The sequence below is a fragment of the Danio rerio genome, chromosome 13 (genome assembly GCF_049306965.1).
Source record: "Danio rerio strain Tuebingen ecotype United States chromosome 13, GRCz12tu, whole genome shotgun sequence".
Lineage (NCBI taxonomy): Eukaryota > Metazoa > Chordata > Actinopteri > Cypriniformes > Danionidae > Danio > Danio rerio.
The window spans coordinates 44,620,322-44,641,105 of record NC_133188.1 but is presented as its reverse complement, the minus strand read 5'-3'; the positions used below and the strand labels follow the sequence as shown (position 1 = coordinate 44,641,105).

The 20,784-nt window shown below is 36.1% G+C and overlaps 2 long non-coding RNA genes across 3 annotated transcripts in view; one reads left to right on the top strand and one right to left on the bottom strand.

The window, feature by feature from the left end:
• LOC141377060 (uncharacterized) overlaps window positions 1-5,003 on the bottom strand; it is a 43,164-nt gene extending 38,161 nt beyond the window's left edge. The window contains exon 1 of the long non-coding RNA XR_012388919.1: window positions 4,874-5,003. This is a non-coding gene — a long non-coding RNA (uncharacterized lncRNA). The remainder of the gene's footprint in view (window positions 1-4,873) is intronic.
• Window positions 5,004-5,114: 111 nt separating this feature from the next.
• LOC141377057 (uncharacterized) overlaps window positions 5,115-20,784 on the top strand; it is a 98,793-nt gene continuing 83,123 nt past the window's right edge. For both annotated transcript variants that reach the window (XR_012388912.1, XR_012388913.1), the window contains exon 1: window positions 5,115-5,271. This is a non-coding gene — a long non-coding RNA (uncharacterized lncRNA). The remainder of the gene's footprint in view (window positions 5,272-20,784) is intronic.

Genomic DNA, 20,784 nt, shown 5'->3' with positions numbered 1-20,784 from the left:
TGTGCTGCAGTGAGCTGTGTGAGTCTGATGAACCCTGACTCTGTGTGTGTGCGCAGATGCAGGTTGTAATGATGAGTTGAGTGTGTGCACATGCATGAGTGCTTTCTGTTTGTCATAGGAAGGTTGAACATCATCACACTGCACAGAGACTGAAGATCAGCTGCAGAGTCAGTACAGATTCACCAGCATACTATACACTGCTCATACTGTCTGTAGAGTATCTACAATAACCAAATATGTGGTAAAGGACTGCTAAATGTAATGTATGATGTGTTACATTTGACAAAACAAGAATAACATCTTACTCTTTGTTTCTACAGCACAGAGCACTACAGCCTAACAGGTAAAGCTTTTCAATTTGCCATGTTCATGAAGAGCCTTTCCACTGGAGGAACTATTATTTTTAGGTTTTTCATATACAGTATGTCAATGTCGTTCAAACACGCATCTACTGACATAACTAAAATCACTACAAGTTTATTTTTACACTTTTAAATTGCATTATGGGGTGGTCGTTGAGGTATGGGATGGGGGTATAGTGTTGTGGAAGGGGCAGGCCAGATTCATGGTGGCAAGCCAGATTGACCATCAGGCCACAAGGAAATCTCCTGGTGCTCCCGATGGCTAGTCCGTCTCTGACTATCAGCTCATTACACTCTTCTTACATCGTAATGTACATGACCAAACAAGACATTCATTCATTTATTTTCTTTTCGGCTTAGTCCCTTGGTTAATATGGGGTCGCCACAGGGGAATGAACTGCCAACTTATCTAGTATATGTTTTTACGCAGCAGATGCCTTTCCAGCCGCATCACTGGGAAACACCCACACACTTTGATTCACACACATATTCTACAGAGAATTTTGGCTTACTCAATTCACCTATAGCGCATGTCTTTTGACTTGTGGGGGTAACCGGAGCACCCGGAGGAAACCCATGCGAACATGGCCTACTGACCCAGCCAGGGTTCAAATCAGTGAACTTCTTGCTGTGAGGCGACAGCGCTACCCACTGCGCCACCATTTCACCCACAGATTACTGTTTTTAAAATATTATCCTGTATCAGAAACAGTAAGAATAGCACATTAACATGCAGTTCCAAATTAGACAAGATTGATGTGTCCATGCAGACAACAGCTCAAGTGCACTTGAAAAGGTTGCACTAGGAAGTGTGGATCAACTTATGTCTATCCACACTCTTATTTAATAGTACACTTTAAAAGACACGCATGCTCAAGTGTGCCCTAGATGGTTCATAAATGGTAAACTGAAGTAGACCTGGGCTTATTGGATCAGCTCTTCAAATACTGCACATGGTCAGATGAAGGTAGCAACATAGTGTACTTTTGTATTTAAGCATTGAAATCACTCATGCATGTCATTTTGCTGATTACATAAAGTACAAAAAATGTCAAGTGGATACTGTCAGAGTGGAATATAATTTTGTCAAACAGTTGTATCCAAAACCACTAATTTCCCTAAAAGAACATTCATGCTGTTTTTAGCAGTTCCAGTTATTTTTTTCCAAATAAGTGCCTACTGAGCGTGTGAATTCAGACACAGTAGTGTATAGGTTCACGTCAGAAATTACATTTCTTTGCTTATTCTTGGACTTCAAAAATGATGATTCTAAAAAACAAATGATAACTAACCCAGTTAAATTAAAACAGCAGTGAGACACTGTGACAAGTTTTCTGCATTAATAACTAGTCTTTCATTCATTCATTCATTTTCTTGTCGGCTTAGTCCCTTTATTAATCCGGGGTCGCCACAGCAGAATGAACCGCCAACTTATCCAGCACATTTTTGCGCAGCGGATGCCTTTCCAGCTTCAACCCATCTCTGGGAAACATCCACACCCACACACACACACACTCATACACTACGGACAATTTAGCCTACCCAGTTCATCTGTGGGCGAGGCAGTGGCGCAGTAGGTAGTGCTGTCGCCTCACAGCAAGAAGGTCGCTGGGTCGAACCTTGGCCCAGCCAAGGCTACAACCTGGGACCTTCTTGCTGTGAGGCGACAGCACTAGCTACTGCGCCACTGCATCGTCGTCTATTCTTTCAGTTTTGTAATAATTTTAAAATGTATATTCTACGCTGAAATAGTATTACATTTTTAAAAAAAGCATTAAAAATTCTTGAATCCACTAAAATATTATGTTGCAGGTCTTAAGTCGTTTTAAAAGGGTCTTAATTTTCCTATGTCCATGTAAAGCTATGCCCAACTGGGCCAACACCTATCCAATCACTAACAACATAATTCAATAAAAGTTTTAAGAAACGTTTATTTATTAACTCAATTTACTTATTATCTTCCTTACAATAACATTTGTTTTTAATGTTTTTTTTTAAGGTTTTTAACTTGGCCATTTAAAAAAATCTTTGTGTAGGTCTGAAATTTTATATGCAGTAGATTTTGAAACTATCAATAAACTTAACAATATCTTTAAAATCAATTGGATCAAAAATTGTCTTGATTACAATAATTCCTTATGGTTCATTATCTGTAGTTTTATCTTTAAAAATGTGGTGGCCTCCTCTTTTTACTATCTTGTGATTTAAAGTGTTTTCCAGAGAAGGGTTGCGGCTGGAAGGGCATCTGCTGCATAAAAATGTGCTGGATAATTGGCGGTTCGTTCCGCTGTGGTGACCCCGGATTAATAAAGGGACTAAGCCGACAAGAAAATGAATTAATGATTTAAAGTGTTCTAAACTTCCTATTAAGATGTCCAATTTTCATAAACAAGCCTATTTTATTCAAAATCAAGTCCATATTTTGGAATTATTATATTTAAAAAGGATTATTTTTGTTACAGACTTAATTAATCATGTAAGGGACTTATATAATTATTACAGAAAATTTATTAACACTTTTAGCTTAAAAATTACTTTGAATTAATGCAAAAATTGTTGGGGGCCATGGTGGCACAGTGGGTAGCACGATAGCCTTACAGCAAGAAGATCGCTGGATCGAGCCTCGGCTGGGTCAGTTGGCATTTCTGTGTGAAGTTTGCATGTTCTCCCTGTATTTGCGTGCACGGGTTTCCCACTGGAAAAAAAAAAAAAAAAAGATTCATTAAATTTTCTTATTTTTTAGGCAAGCTGTTGCAAATAATTTGTTTGGGTTGAATTTAAACAAACAAATTGCGTTGGATTTACTAAGTTTCATTTAGTTATCTTTATCCAATGAAATTAAGTATGTTCATTACAATTTAAATGTTATTCCTACTTTATTTTTATTTTATTATTTTATTTATTTTTCAACTGCAGTTACACAAAACAGTTCTGGTCCCAAGTTTCCTTATTACTTTTGAAATGCATTATAAATTTACCAATATAACTGATGAAATTGTTTTATCTATGGATTAAAATTTTGGATTATTTGAAATTGACAAAATAACAAAAAAACTTATTTTATTTGTAAAGTACCACATCCACAAAACAAAATGTAAGCTGACTGTACCAAATTGTAAACTATTTTTCATTGATCTAAAAATGTTTATGATTCCCTGACCTCATTACAGAGTAATCCTAAAGCTCTCAAGACATCCCAACTGCTGAAAAAATACTTAATGTACATGATTAATTTTGTTGTTAATTTCCTTGTACTGTTTTATGTATAATTCTGTACTACACTGTTTAGTCCAAAAACAAAGTCTGAAATGTTATTCATTATGGTGATACAATTGTCTTAAAGTCCTACATTTGACTTGATAAAACCTGTAGAAATCATGTGTAGTAAGTCGCTTGCATCATAAAGGCTGCATCCAGATACTATTGAGTAAGTCGGCATTCCGTTGCATACTGTTCAATGAATAGTTGCTATTTGCTGAGTTTGACAATAATAAGTAGTAATTTAAATGTATAAAATGCAATGATTATAGTGTTGTACAGTATTCAAATTGATTCCCAACATTGTCTCTCCCACACGCACACACATAGCCTACTGTGATCTCTAGATCAAAACATTGCAATAAAACATATTTTGTGTGTGACTAACCCTTCCAGTAAGCGCGTGCGCTGTGTGAGGTTTGCGCTCGGTCTGTAGTACAAGACTGAAGCTGTTATCGCTCCCCTCTCAGATGAGCCTCTATTCAGTGCTTCAGAGCTACTATTACAGCTCTGACTTATGATTCTAATTACCCAGATTATATAATTAGCAAGTCAATGTCTGCGTCCTGCAGGTTGAAGCGCGCACGCAGGTGTTTATGAAAGAGCGCGAGTTAGCGTGTGCTCGAGGAGAAATGATCGTATTTTGGTAAGACAGGCTGAACTGCTGCTTATGAGGTGGTTGAGGTGTAATTGTGCGGTTTCAATGCTGCAAACTAAGTTTTAGAAGAGAAAACCACACTGCTGAAAAGAAGCGACTGTTTGCGCGTCAGACTGTGGCCGCGGGACAGACAAGCATTTGTAATAAACCAGCTTGGTCTGATTGAGGTAAAGATAGTTTTAGATTCACACACTGCAACTTTTCCTTAAAAATTTAATTTCACAAAATTATTTTAAATAGTGTAATTATATTAGCGGCCAATGATTATCAAACGACATTGTTTACAGTCAAATGTTATTTTCAAGTCATATTTACACGTATTTTTAAAAAGAATATTCAAAATACAGTGGTAAACAACATAGGGAGCATATCACATATTGTCACTAGACGAATGTGGGAATATAAACCAACGTACACTTGGTCTGGCTGTACAAGCTGCAATACATATGATAATCATTGTGCATTGTATAACGTATATCACGTGTGTGGCCTAACTAAAACCATTAAGTGTTGACAGATGATATCAACGCTAAACGATAATAGCAACAAATATATTGTATATGGTATTGTATTTTAAGTAATATTCATAGTTTACCTGTATTTGAAGTTTGCCTTACATTCTCTCCGAAATGTCCTTAAGAAAATGACCATTATGATATAGTCTGCTTGATTCACAATGTACGCCTACTGTACTTTTCAATGTACGCCAATGACTATTTTCAAACAGGTTCGAACTCAACCCATTCGCCATTGGTTGCATAAACGATCAATCCCGCCTCAAATTTCACGTGATTGGTTGATGCACCTATTAATTTGAACAGTTTGGCATTCTGTTTGGCTCGAGCCGCACGCCACTTGTTGTGGCGTATAGTTGTTTGTTTGTGTTGTTCATTCATTGCAAAAATACACACGACGCTTGTTCCAGTTTCAGCCTGTTATGAAATATTTCGGCGACAGAACGACAATGAATAACGATCCATATCTGAAAATTAGGTGAGTTGCTTAAATAAACTTTGTTGCTATATAAACTTTGGTTTTCACTTAGCGCGATGGCAGGAAAGTTTCTCTTGAGACGTGATATGTTGCCTAAAATGCAATTGGGCCTATGCGTTTCCAGATAAACCATGATATTTCCGTTGTCCATGTCAAAATACCATGGTATTTGGTACCATCATTTCGTACCAGCCGGGTGAAAGGGGTGTTTTTTTTCTTAAAACATTGACCTTTTTCTGTTTAATTATGAGGTTTTAACACTGCATTTTAGTGACATTTTAGTTGTCATTTATTAGGCAAATAACAAACTGGCCAGCACATTCAACTTCCCTCAGTCTGAATTTGGCCATTGAATAATAAAAAATAAAACATAATAATAATAATGCAGAGCCTGAAGATTTTCTAGCCTCTCCTGTAAAAAAGTAACTTTGAAAATTCATGTATGACAACAATCGCCAAATTATTATTAAAGTTTAATTTAATACGGGCCGTCTTTGGTGCTTCACTCCTTTTTATTGGTAATTTTTCCTTTCAAGTATAAGCTCCAAGATTTAGAATAAAAGTTATTTGTAAAATAGTTATATAGTAACCTAAGGTGAAAGATGACTTCACTTGAAGCAGATTATAAGTTTTCTTGTTTTTTGTTTTTTTTTGCACAGCTGAATGCTGGAGTCATGAAAAATTATTTCATTGGTCAAAACTGGGTGGCGTGTTGGTGGAGTGAGTGGCGCTGTCGTCTCACAGCAAAAAGGTCACTGCTTTGAGCCTCGGCTGGGTCAGTTGGAATTTCTGTGTGGAGTTTGCATGTTCTCTCTTGCTTGTGTGGGTCTCCTCCGTGTGCTCCAGTTTCCCCCACAGTCCAAAGACATGCACAATATGCGAGTTGGGTAAGCAAAATTGCCCGTAGTGTATGTGTGTGAATAGGAGTGTATGGGTGTTTCCCAGTGATGGTTTGCAGCTGGAAGGGCATCCGCTGCGTTAAACATTTGCTGGATAAGTTGGCGGTTCATTCCACTGTGGCAACCCAGATCAATAAAAGGACTAAGTTGAAAAGAAAATGAATGAATGGTCAAAACTGATTAGCAGAAGTCACGCTGAACTGAAAGCCAACTGAAGATTCTGCTTGGTCTTAACCTCATAGCAAGTGCCCTGACGAGGACGCACTAAGAAGCTGTTTTTCCACTTGTCAATGTTTACATCGCTTTACCATGGTACTTACATGCGATAACGGCGTCTTTGTAGTAAAAGGCAAGTCTATGTCATGGCTTACAGTGTTACAGATAAAATGAGACCACATAATGTATAACATTTTATATTTTTTAACATGTAACTTCTTCTTTCACCACAGTAAAGCTCAAAGTGTCTTCTTTCCAATCCGCTTGTTAAGTGTGACGTCACGCGAAGCGGCTTCCGGGTCCAAGCGCTCTATTCAACTGAATGGGGAGACTCATGAAATGGTAATAATAAACGTTTACAAAGCAATTTAAGGCTTTCGAAAATCACGATCGCAATATATATGTCCATGCCTAATATCCGATGGCCAGAAAGTGATTAATATTATATAAATTGTTAAAAATTTTGGTATTAGTTACGCAGCAAGCCCAGAGATTGTTGTGTACACTATGATTTTATATAAAATTAACTTTAATGTGTGATAGGAATAAAACGTGATCATGAACGAATGATTTCTCCACTCAAATGAGTGGCGGCTTGGACCCGGAAACAGTAAACATACGTCACAAACACGTCACCACTTAACAAGCGGATGGTACATAGGTTGTGTTTGTAGCTTACTGGAGTCAGGAACTGTTAGTATTTAAATTTAGGTAGGTGTAAATTCCCCAAAATTGAGTGCTGTCTGACAGGTTAAAGCCTTTTACGATTGGTTATTTTTACAATTATGATGAAATAGCAGTAAAAATAGGACAAATGTATGTAGCACACGTATGGGACAAATTCTGCACATTTGTAAGTGGGGGGTCTTTTGAACTACCTGAACCCTTCCTGGTTACGGGCCTGCATGGTGTTATTTTGCGCTAGTGTTGCTACTGTTATTCATTGTCCATGGTATTACACATTTCAATTTGCATAATTATCAGATAATACCTTCCATCAGCAGCATAAGTTCAGTAAACTGTTTTTAAATTTAATGAATAATTTTCTTTTCTTTTTTTAAAATAGAAAACTTTGAACAAGTTCAATAAGAAAAGTACAAATATACCTATTTTATATGAGTTCATAATAGCTAATATTGAAATTAAATAGATGAAATGGCTTTAATTTAGATGTCACTGTCACTACTTGACATAACAAGAATTTGCACATCATTCATATTTTTATATTCTGCTGTCATCTGCGGAATGAGATTGTGGCTGGTCAGTTTGCGTGGGATGGACATTATCTGAAAATGAGTTTAATGAAGGAACAGCATGTGCAAGACATTTAAGCAGTTTACGTAGGAAGGGAATGTTTAGGACTGATCTACTGCCCTCTGCTGACCAGTCACTGACCAAACCAAACATATAACCTCAGTAGTACCAGCCTAAAACATTTCCCTTTGTGTCTAATCTTAGAGCCATCAATCATGGCAGAGCTGGTTTTCAGCAGGACAGAGCGCGTATAACTTAAATGCTCGATGTCTGGCCATTCAGCAGCAGTCTAACACAGTAATTTCTGAAGACTTCATGTGTTTGTTTTGACATTTGTGTACCTCTAATGTCCCCTGGGCTTATTTTTGGGCACCATTTGATGTTTTTTTATTTTTCAAGGCAATTTTCAAAAACCATTTTTGGCAGCCCTAAGTATATATTGTTGGTTTTGGGCACTTATAATTTCAGTCTTGTACATGGTTATTTTTGAGATGTACTAGTGCCCAAATTACATTTAAACTGACAGACAATCTCGCTCGCAGACACACACACAGAAAGACGCGCAATAATGTGCAGGAGCTATTCGTGGTTGCATCCCACCCGAAATGTTTTATTATTTCTGAAATGCTGGGTGTGTTGAAAAATAGATAGTTCACAGTCTAGCACTTTTAATGAGTAGGTGCTGCGCTCTCGGGTTTCTGTCGTGTGTATTTGTGTACGAACGGCTCTCAGTTATACCGCAAAACTGTGAGACGACACTGTCCTGCTTTGATGCTTTCATGCTGCGTTTGTCTGCTCTTCCAGGCTTCTGTGACTTGGACTGAAAAAATGCAGACAGCTTGGTTCGTGTTTTCCTCTTCAGGAGACGTGCTTGGTCATTCGTTCATTTTGAACAACGTGTAAAAAAGTATGCTTTGATGTGAATTAGGAGGTGTTATGCTTACAAAATGCACACAAAACAAAAAAGTTCTGTTCACTCTATCATAGATGGATTATTTACAGCAGAAGCATGATAATACAGGGTTAGACGTTTAGGTTTAAGCTTAGCTTGTCAAATCTAAATGTTACTCATTAAGTTTATTATTCCATTTATTACAAAAACAGTACTGCAAGAAACCTTTGGTTTTAATAAACTCAACTTAGAACCTGTAATTGTATTAAAAATAAAGTAAAGAAATAATCAGCTGAATAAAAATACATTGTAAAATATTTAATACTGTGAAAAATTCACTGTTGCTGATAACGCTAAATTTGTAAACTATAATTTATACAACCAATATTGATTTTTAGTCTCAATTTCAATAAATTATTCAGTTTTTTACTCATAAAGCTAGATGTTTCATTGATAGATGTATCATTTTTGAAGAGTTATTCAGTGGCATATATTTGATGGCTGATTGTCGCCACCTATTGGTTAAATAATGTAATTACTGCCTACAACTTTAATCTTTAAACGTCAAGTTAAATGCATATGACAGTGATTTTTATCTTTACCATAAACATCAGTGGATTTATATAAACTGTATCGCAGTACTGCTGTGTTATTTGACTGTTTGTAACTTCATAACTAACTCAAAAGATTAAAGACTGAATCACGTTTTTGATTTTTTTGCGTTTTCAGATTTGAATGCAGCGATTTGAAGGATTATTAAACGTATGCAAATCCCCATTATTTATAATTTATGTTGCGTGATCTTTTAATGATTAATCGTGGAGCTTTCACTGAATGCATTAAAGCAGGCTAAACAAGTAGTGACCAAAAACCCCTTTAATAACCTAAGAAACCCACCACATCCTGAATAACCTACCAGAACTTCTTCCGTCATCATAGTATTTTACATGGAAAGCCTAAATGCTTTAACACATTTGATTTGAATGACGCGAGAGGCGATCATGACAAATTTAGAAGTAATCTACAAGTGATTTAACTTTTGTTAAATTTGGCCAGCAGAGAAATTAAAATGGTCGTGCCCAACTGAGTCTGGTTTCTCTCAAGGTTTTTTTTTCTTCACTTGCCAATCGGTGAAGTTTTTTTCCCCTCTCCTTTGTTGCATCTAGCTTGCATGGTTTGGGATTGGTAGAGCTACCCATCAATGAATTTGCTCTTCAGTGTTTAGACTCTCATGATTTTAAAGCACACTGAACTGAGCTAAACTGAACTGAACTTAAACACCAAAAACTGAACTACTCTGTTCCAATTTACTATGACCATTTATGTGAAGCTTTACATTGTAAAAGCGCTATACAAATAAAGCTGAATTGATTTAAATCGAAGCAAAAAAAAAAGTATTAATCCGCGGGTCATGTGTGTTCTGAACTGTGGGCTGTGAATCCATACGAATAAAGCCTGAACATAATATTACTTTAATAATTATTTAATTTAATAATAAAGAAATATGAATAAATATCAGACGTATTTCTTTTTTATGTTACACTGACCTATAAAAAAAGGAAAAATTTAATAAACGCTTGTAGACAAAAAAATAGAAAATAAAAAAAATAGTAAATTGGTGTTTTTAGTATTAGTGGTCCCAATAAAATTATTAATTTATTGATATATTATTAATCATGTGTAATTCCAGTTATAGGACTGACATTTGTAAAAATGAAAATACAATCTGTATTTATAGGGAAAAAATATAATAAATAAATTATATATTATTTTTTGTGAAAACTAAAAAAATTAAAAACTCACTTATCAACCTATTAATGTTTTTGTGTGTGTGCTTTTTTGTGATTTTTGCAATCTATAAATTAATGACAATAATAAAAAATGTTAGGAAAAGAAAAAAGAAAAATAAACAGTGTATTTGTCATGTTTAAACAGGTCGAGCACATCAGTATGAAGAAATTGGCAACATTCACTCAAACAAAATAAGTGAAATTATTCCAAACCAAATGTATGCAGTCTAATACTCCAGTTTTAGTTTGGTCTTTATACAGTCTGTGGATGATGCAGAATAACCAGGGAACTACGCAAGGATTCTGTTTGTGGACTTCAGTTCTGCCTTTAACACCATCGTCCTATCACTGCTCGAGTACAAACTGACCCAGCTCTCTGTTCCTAGCTCTGTCTGTAAATGGATCACCAGCTTTCTGACAGATAGACAACAGCTAGTCAGAATGGGCAAAATCACATCTGACAGCCGCACCATCAGCACTGGTGCTCCCCAGGGATGTGTTCTCTCCCCACTGCTCTTTTCCCTGTACACCAATGACTGCACCGCAAAAGGCCCCTCCATTAAACTCATTAAGTTTGCAGACGACACTACTGTTATCGGCCTCATCCGGAACGGTGACGAGTCTGCATACAGACAGGAGGTGGAGCGGCTGGCGTTAAACTGCAGATACAACAACCTGGAGCTGAACACGCTCAAAACAGAGGAGATGATAGTGGACTTTAAGAGAAACCCCCCTGCAATCCCCCCACTCACCATCATGAACAGCACTGTGGCTGCAGTAGAGTAATTCTGGTTCCTGAGCACCACCATCTCTCAGAATCTGTAGTGGGACATTCACATAGACCAGGGGTGGGCAATATCGGTCCTGGAGGGCCGGTGTCCTGCATAGTTTAGCTCCAACTCTGATCAAACACACCTGAACATGCTAATCAGTGTCTTTAAGATCACTAGAAATCCATAAGCAGGTGTGTTTGATTAGAGTTGGAGCTAAACTGCAGGACACCGGCCCTCCAGGACCGAGTTTGCCCACCCCTGACAGTGGCTGTTTCTCAATTCCAAGAATGCAGAGAACGGACTTGCGTTCTTGTGGAGACCGGTCTGGCCAGGTGTCCTCGGAAGAACGAACTCAGAAGACCGCGAGGGCAGAGAATGCGTCCTTTGAGAAATGGAATGCTGCGTTCTTCCTGATGGTCATGTGACCTTCACGCATTTTAAATGGAAAATATTTAAACATTACAGCACTCATACTGCAATTTATTGTTTTCCCCCTCTTCAAAATATATACTTTGCATAAAAACATTATAAATATACTCTGCACAATATAAATAAAACAAATTTTAATACGAATTTCAACAAACAAACAACCCTTAATGTGTTTATTCCTTTATTAAGATGTTCATGTTAATGTTTACTTTCACCGTTTCATTTAGGGAAACTCCTGAGGTAAATAAGTGATATCTCTGAACTTTAATAATAAATCTAAATAAAATGGTGCGCTTCCCACCTCCAGTCGCAAAGACTTATGGGACTTCCAAAGCGAGTTCGGTGCTCAAGTCTGCATCAGTGCTTCCTTGATATCAAGATCACATCCGGGAATTTTCACGCGTCTTCCATACTTGCAGTCTTGAGTATTGGAACTGAACTTAGGCAGCTGATGATGACGTTACACGAGGAAGCAAGACCGCTGAAGAACGCATATTGAGAAACAGCCATAGACTCTATTGTGAAGAAAGCCTAGCAGAGACTGTACTTCCTTCGTCAGCTGAGGAAGTTTAACCTGCCACAGGAGCTGCTCGTGTAGTTCTACTCAGCTGTCATCTAATCCATCCTCTGCACCTCAATCACCGTCTGGTTCGGCTCAGCTGCCAAAACCGACCTCCTTAGAATACAGCGAAAAGTCCGAACTGCTGAACGTATTACTGGCATTACTCTTCCTACACTTCAAGAACTGTATTTGTCCAGAGTGAGTAAAAGGGCTCGCAAAATCACTCTAGACACCTCTCATCCAGCACACTACCTGTTCGAACTGTTACCGTCTGGTCGGCGCTTCAGAGCACCAAGCACAAAAACAGACACAACAAAAGTTTCTTTCCTCAGGCCATCTACCTTATGAACAGTTAAATATCCCCTAACTGTGCATTAAATGTTACCACTTAACTGAACTTAAACACTAAAAACTGAACTACTCTGTTCCAATTTACTATGACCATTTATGTGAAGCTGCTTTGACACAATCTACACTGTAAAAGCGCTATACAAATAAATCTGAATTGATTTGAATTGAAGTAAAAAAAAAATGTATTAATCCGCGGGTCATGTGTGTTCTGAACTGTGATCCATATGAATAAAGCCTGAACATAATATTAATTTAATAATTATTTCATTTAATAATAAAGAAATATGAATAAATATTAGACATATTTCTTTTTTTCTGTTACACTGACCTACAAAAAAAAGGAAAAATTAATTAAAAAACACTTGAAGACTTACTTTGAAAAATAGTAAATTGGTGTTTTTAGTATTAGTGGTCCCAATAAAATTATTAATTTATTGATATATTATTAATTATGTGTAATTCCAGTTATATGACTGACATTTGTAAAAGTAAAAATACAATCTGTATTTATTAATTACAATGTTTATCGCCTTCTTTCATATTTACTTTGTGTTGTCACTTGTCACTTTTTGTACACTGGAAGCTTCTGTAGCCAAAACAAATTCGCTGTGTGTGTGACGTACACTTGGCAATAAGACTGATTCTGAGTTTTATATGTATTCCTGAAATATTACAACTATATGATCTGCTAATGAAACTGCACTCCATACAAAACCCGACTGATCTTTGAGCCCTGGGTGCCACAGCACTTAATGTCACTGCAGTGTGTGTGTGTGTGTGTGTGTGTGTGTGTGTGTGTGTGTGTGTGTGTGTGTGTGTGTGTGTGTGTGTGTGTGTGTGTGTGTGTGTGTGTGTGTGTGTGTGTGTGTGTGTGTGTGTGTGTGTGTGTGTGTGTGTGTGTGTGTGTGTGTGTGTGTGTGTGTGTGTGTGTGTGTGTGTGTGTGTGTGTGTGTGTGTGTGTGTGTGTGTGTGTGTGTGTGTGTGTGTGTGTGTGTGTGTGTGTGTGTGTGTGTGTGTGTGTGTGTGTGTGTGTGTGTGTGTGTGTGTGTGTGTGTGTGTGTGTGTGTGTCTGTCTGGACAGAGTGTGGCAGCGGCTGGCGTCTGTGGCACGTTCCACAATGGTGTTTGTGCGTCGAGCTATTTCAGGCCGGTGTGTGTCTGTCTCTCATAAAGCCAGACGGGTTCTGTTGCTGCTCACTTTACACTCTGTGTGTGTGAGTTTGCACACTGCCTGCTCTGCTCTGATGTGGTTCTACGCCTGTGTGGTCCTGAAAGGAGAGCGGCAGGGAGGAGGGTCACGCTCAGCACTTACAGCACTGCACATTATTAAAAGACAGTCAAACTCCGAGGAGACTTTCAAAGAAGGAGCGTCTGACTTTAACGCTACTGTTCACTCAATCCACTGTTATTCCGGCAGAGAGAAAAGTGAGGGAATGATTTCCAGACTCACATTTTCCAAACAGCTACGCCGCTATTTCAGCAGATGCCAAGCACTAGAGAAAGCCCAGAGATGGAGTTGTAGAAAGGAGAGAGGCTGGGAAACCACAGATCAGTGCTAACACACGTTTCACGTCTCTTTTGCTTTGCTTCTCAGTTGAAGGAATAGTTTGAAAAGTCATTTATTTAATCTAATCTGCATCATTTCAGACCCATTTGACTTTATTTCTTCATTAAACAGTTGTGGATTGCCATTTTTTTATGCTATCAAACATTTTTATCTGGAGAGACTTTAAGAGGGTACATACAGCAACCAGAAGATGAAATTCAATACCTTTTTAAGGCCTTTTTTAAGTCTCTGCGCATACATTTTAAGACCTCACTAGCGACATTTTAACTTGCAGTATATTTACTAAATACTTATTGTAAACTAAAACGTTATTCGTATACTGAATAAAAATGCTAATCCAGCAGGTGGTGCCTATAGAACAGCAGGAATAACTGTTTCCCAGGTTACTGCAGTAAACAAAGCAGCATAATGTCAAATTAGCAGGATTTTATCGATTTCCGAAAAACTACACAACATCTCAATATTCAAAGATTAAATTCAGGGAAACCTTAGCATGATATAGCATTTAAGACTTTTTAATACATTTTAAGGGCCTTACATTTCTCTAAATGGATTTATCAACTTTTAATACTTTTTAAGACCTCGCGGACACCCTGTTTAAAGGCAATATTTAAAAGTGTGAGTCCTTTAGAAATGGTAGATATTTCATCAAGAGTAAATCTTAAACTATTTTAGGTTTGTATCTTATTTCATGTATTGCTTGTTGTTGATTTCCTTTGATAGTTTTCAACCTTTTTATTTTTAATAAGTGATGTAATTGATTTTTTTTATTTATTTATTTTTTTTGCCATGACATAGAGAAGCTGATATGGCAATAAACTCAAAACTCTCTCTCTCTCTAAAGAAAAAAAATTGATCACTTGCTTGTGAATAGTTATGATTTGAGGGTTTAAGCCGGAGAAATAATACAAAAGAGTGTTAAAAATCTGATTAAGGTTGCCTTCAAGTTGATCTGAAGTCATCTGATGTTTGTGTGTTTTTTTCTATTCTTTGAAAATCTCTGCCATAGCTGAAAAATGTTGTTGAGACATGGATGTGGTAGATTTTGACCAAATGATTTTGGTTTGTGCACAGCTTGTGACTGATCGGTTTGTTTTGGTTTTTATTTGTTTTTTTCAGAAGGCTGTAAAGTTTTTTTCTGACATCTAATGTTTTAAGACTGATCTGAAAAGATTTTAAAGTCATTTCTGTGACTTTAGAAACTAGCAAACATGTAGCCCAACAAGAAAGTAATCATTCGCATTAATTTTATGTTTTGTTGAAAATCTCAATAGCTGTAAAATGCCATTTGAAACTGGCTGCAGGATTGATGGGCAAAATATTAAACATTATTGGTACTTGTGGATCTTGTTTATGACCAGAGGTGTGGCATTTTGACAAACGAGGAGTTAATGATGTTAAAGATATTTTGTTATGTTAGTGATTTGACTGGTTTAAACAGGTAAAAGACTAATAATTATGAAATAAAACCACAAGTAACAAGTTAGGTTGAAGTGAGTTCTTGTCTTGAAGGGTTAGTTCAGGGGTGTCCAAACTCGGTCCTGGAGGGCCACTGTCCTGCACAGTTTAGTTCCAGCTTCATTTAACACACCTGCCTGGAGGTTTCCAGTACATCTAGAAAGAGCTTGATTAGCTGGTTCAGGTGTATTTAATTGGGGTTGGAGCTAAAATTTGCAGGACACCGGCCCTCCAGGACCGAGTTTAGACACCCCTGGGTTAGTTCATCTAAAAATTAAAGTGGTGTTATTAATTACTCACCTTCATGTCATTTCAATCCCCAGAGACCTTTGTGCAGAAAAGGAACCAAAAATACCATCAAAACATTTTGTGTGAATTCAATGTTCAACTTTTTGACAATGATTTTGGTTGTTTTTCTGTTCTTCAAACATGTATGGAGTATAAGAGAGCTCTAGATTTAATTTAAATTATCTTAATTTAATGGTGAGTAATTTTTCATCTTAACAGTTTGGTTGACCTTTTGTCCATAGGTTATTATTAAAAAATAAAACAAAACTTAAAAATTGGTTAAAGAGGTTTTCGGAACACTATTTTACTTTTTCTTTTCCTTAAAGTTAAAGAGTTAACAACTTAGCTTTCATTTTTGGGTGAATTAATCCTTTAATGAGTGAATCATTGAATCATTCATTCAACCGATTTGTTAAAAACAGCTGATTTAACACTTACGCTTGTGACTTTCCTTTTGAATGAGTTAACTGTATTACTAAAACAGACTCATTAATAGAAATAACTCATTACATACATTCTGTTCCAGCTTTAGAATCATTATTGCTGTTAATAACTTGCTGATATTTGGTAATATGTCACACTTTCTTGTTTACTTTAGTATATTAAATCTTTCTTATATCCTTCATCATGAAGGGAATGCTTTTGGACTCTTAATACACACTTTTTTGTTTGTTTGTTTTTTGCTAACCGAATGACTGATGAAAAGGCCATAAATAAATACACTGTAAAATATATATGACAGTCATGACAAGAAATGTTTTTTTTTTCTTTAACGTAATGTTAATCAGGTTTTAACTTATTTTTAACTATTTTTTTAACTATACAAACTTTTAATGTAATATTTTTAGTAAGTTTGACTGATTTAAGTTGAGATGATTAGAAAAAATTAATTTGTTCATTTTAAATTAATTAATTAAAAATATATATATTTTTAAAATGTATTATTGACAAATAAAAAATTATACGCTATTATGAATTTTGAGAAATATGAGCTCAGTTAATGGTAACATTAATGATGTAGTGCAGAGTTTAGATGTGTAAAACAGCCTGGATGTTCAGCTAGTCTTTTTGTGTCTCACAGTTGAACAAAAAGGCCATACAGGTTGAAAGTGACATAAGGGCGAGTAAATGATGTCAGGATTTTCGTATTGTGGTAATTTGTTTCTTTGAACAAGACTGCAGTTGACAGAAGGTTGAGAAATAAAATGTCTTTCCTGTCAACACTTTCCACCGGCTTCATATTAATTTTCTGATAACAAATATCTTCTTTTTTTTTTTTTTTAAAAAAGCCTGCTCTGAAAATGTCACTTGTTCAAGTAAAGCCACCCATCATTCAGTTGAAATTGGCCACAGATTCATTCCTTTGTCTCCTTTTCCTTTTGTTTTTTCTTGATCCCATCCATTAAACATTTTAGCCCGTCACAAACATGCCATTTCAGTTGCTCCTGTAGACGCTATAAACTCTTGAAGAAGTCCATAATTTGCAAGTTTTACAAGATCAAAAATGCTAACAAGAAATCCATTTTATAGTTTTGTTCAGACCTCATTATGGTTTGATTTCTGCTCGGGCCGACCATTTTTCAGTGCTGACTCACAGTTACTGTGCAACTTTGATGTGATGTTTTGCACTGAACGAATGTCCTCCTTCAGATACGATGTCTAAGCATATATTTGTCAGCGGCTTAAGCGGTTTGCACTTTGTTAACCAGTGTTGGCAAATAATGTGTGTTGTGTGGGATAAACTTGTTTTGCTCTGAGTGAACATTTAATTGCAGTGGAGGAAGCCCACACAGTGAGAGCGGCAGATATAAATGCTGCGTTTACGCAAACCTGCCATTTTAATGCAACGTGCGCTTGCTGCTCTATTGCACATCATTGATTTGATGCTAGTCGAGTCAAAACAGTGCCAACTACACTGACATGTGATTACACACTCCGTTATTTACGTTTTATACAGTACATGTAAATGAACGTTAATATGCACGAGAGCTTCCAGGAAATGTTGATATATGTGTGTGTGTGCGTGGTTTTGTTTGCTCTGTGAGGTAATAAACAGATGAATAATGAAACCGTCCACCTGCTGCTGTTTACTGATGGTTGAGTCGTCGACGTGTTTAATTAGTCTCAAGTGGATGATGATTATTGTGAACAGTGTAATGACATGCTAAATATGACAAACATTAAAAACCCTCATTAGCTGAGGGAGATGAGCAGCGACGACGTCGGCCTGTCATTCTCTTCTTTCATTTGCATACATTTAAATAGACTCGATGGGCTAAAAACGGTGGATAACATCATCGTGTCGCCTACTTGATTTAGCAAATGACTTTTTTTCTTTTTCTTTTCTTTTTTTTGTTATGTACCCTTATATTTAGGACATGGCATATCATCATCATCATCACCATCATTATATACAGCTGCCTGTGATTGAGAAATGCTTTTTTTTTTTGCGGTTTCTTCATATTAGAAACGCATTTATCCACATTGTATTTCACATTATTGGGATTTTTATACAGTAAAATGTATGCGTGTAATGCATCTATGGAAACTAAATCAAGAACCACTTAGTCAGCAAAGTCTGTGTTTACTGCGTATGCGTTTTGAGTAATGTATTTATTTTATTTAACAATGGCATAGCATTTTCTTCAAAATTAAAATAAAATGGCACTTTGAACTAGGGCTGTACAATGCTGAAAAAAATGCATGGATGACCTTCCAACCCATCACTGAGAAACACCCATACACTAGGGTTGCTAGTGAATACTATGGTAGTATACCATACCAGTGAAAACTATGGTATGGTAGTATCGCGCAAACTATGGCTCCAAAATACTGGCCATGCCACTGTAGTTTACAAACGATAGTATTGTCAATAACGGTCTATCTACAATAGCTATGTTGGATGTGGAAAAGTCACTAAGATGCTTACACATTTGTGCAACAATAGATTATTTTATGTTAGTAGAAAAGTCCATTCAAATTAAAAGACACTCTCTTAAAAAGAACGCAAAATTAAAATTTTGAATTGCTTCGGATTGTTACTTGAGACTGAAAAAAAAACTATAGATAAAATACAATAAATAGCAACAGGAAACATTGAAACAATTTTTGACCACTTCATACAGCCTAATTATTTTTGTTATTGTTGCTAGTTTGTAACAAATTTAATTAGCTACAATTTGTATCTTTATTTTATTGTATTTTTTTGTTGGTCAGTTATCTACAAAATAAACAAAAAGAATGAATACATTTTAGGTGAAGTGACATGCAAATAATATTTTTTTTAATAAAAGACAATTATTAATTAAATTCAAGACCTATTAAAACATGTAAAATATAGTATTTCGGACTATTTTCTTTATAATTTGAGTTCTCAATTACAGTATCGCAATATGACTTTGTATCGTGATACTTAAGCTGGTATAATATCGTAAGACGATTTAATGGTGTGGTAACCCTACCATACACTCTCATTCACACACATACACTACGGACAATTTAGCTTACCCAATTCACCTATAGTGCATGCCTTTGGACTTGTGGGGGAAACCGGAGCACCCGGAGGAAACCCACGCAAACATGGGGAGAACATGCAAACTCCACACAAAAATGCCAACTGGCCCAGCCGAGGCTCGAACTAGTGACCTTCTTGCTGTGAGGCAACAGCACTACCCACTGCACCACCACGTCACCCCTGTGATTATATATTGCAATATTAATACAAGTTCGACAGATGACTTGAAAAGCTCTATTTGGAATAAAATCATTAACTTGGGTTAATTGGAATAATCATGTAGAGGAGTGAATCAAAGAAATTGCAAGTGTAAATAAATAAGATTGAGCAAAGATAAAAGTGAAATAAGTAGTCAGATATTCCGGTATAGCAATACGATATGATAGATCACAATATCAGTGATTATTACAAGAAAACCATCCACAATATATCATGATATTTGTCAATGAATGGGGGTAAAAAAGCATCAAAAGTTTAAAAGATGTATTTTGTTAACAGCACACACATTTTGTCGAATTACATCATTGATGTGTGTTCGATACAACACAATGAGAAGAGCCATCTCATGTATTGTCGCCTAAGTGGTAAATGCAGCAGTGCAAAGCTGATGAATTAGTTCAGATATATATATATATACATATATACATTGGCTACATCAATAATGTATCGCGGGTGGAATTATCTAAATAAATCAGCATCTGTAATTTTTCCTGACCCTATTATTGAATAATCAGATGTAATGTAAAATAACACTGTGCATTCTTCATTGCTGATCAACTATAATAATCGATATAAACGATATATTGTGCAGGCCTACTCTGAACATTTACATCTTCAGAAAATGTCAGCTAGTCAGAAGAAAAGCTTTCATTTATTGTGATAAAAAAGCTGCCTTATTCCACCAAATAATTATATTAAAATGCTTCTGTTGTTATATTATTTATATTGTAAGTTGTCTAAAAATGAATATGGGTTTTTTATATTTTAAGCCAACAAAAATGCTCTAAATGACAAACTGTTTTCTTAATAAATATTAGTTTCTATATATATATATTAGTTATACAAGTTGTGAAGATAAAGTGTTTGAAAATAATTTGCATAAGTTGTTTGAGAGATTTCAGCACCTGTGGAAATTGTGCACTGCATTAATTCTGCCACTAGAGGGTGGAAAGGGCCTTCAGTGCTGAAAGGCTCTATTTACCAAACATTTACTATCATGATGGCAAAATTACAGCATTCTGCTACTGTGTGTGTGCGAAAGAAATGCATGCATACTAAGAATTGTAGAACCCAAATGCATTTATAAACCAGAAGATCTCAAGAATGCTTAGGGAAATAATGGGAAAGTTGAGATGTGTGTAAAGAAATTTGATCAGCATGTGGGCTCTGTATGCAGCCTGAAATATGAAAAATGCTAATTGGATTGCAAATTGTGCTTGGATCATCATAGAGGATCATCATTAGATGGAGTGTTAGTTAGTTTTTTTCTCAGAGGATGCGGTGAGGCTTTAGAGGAGATG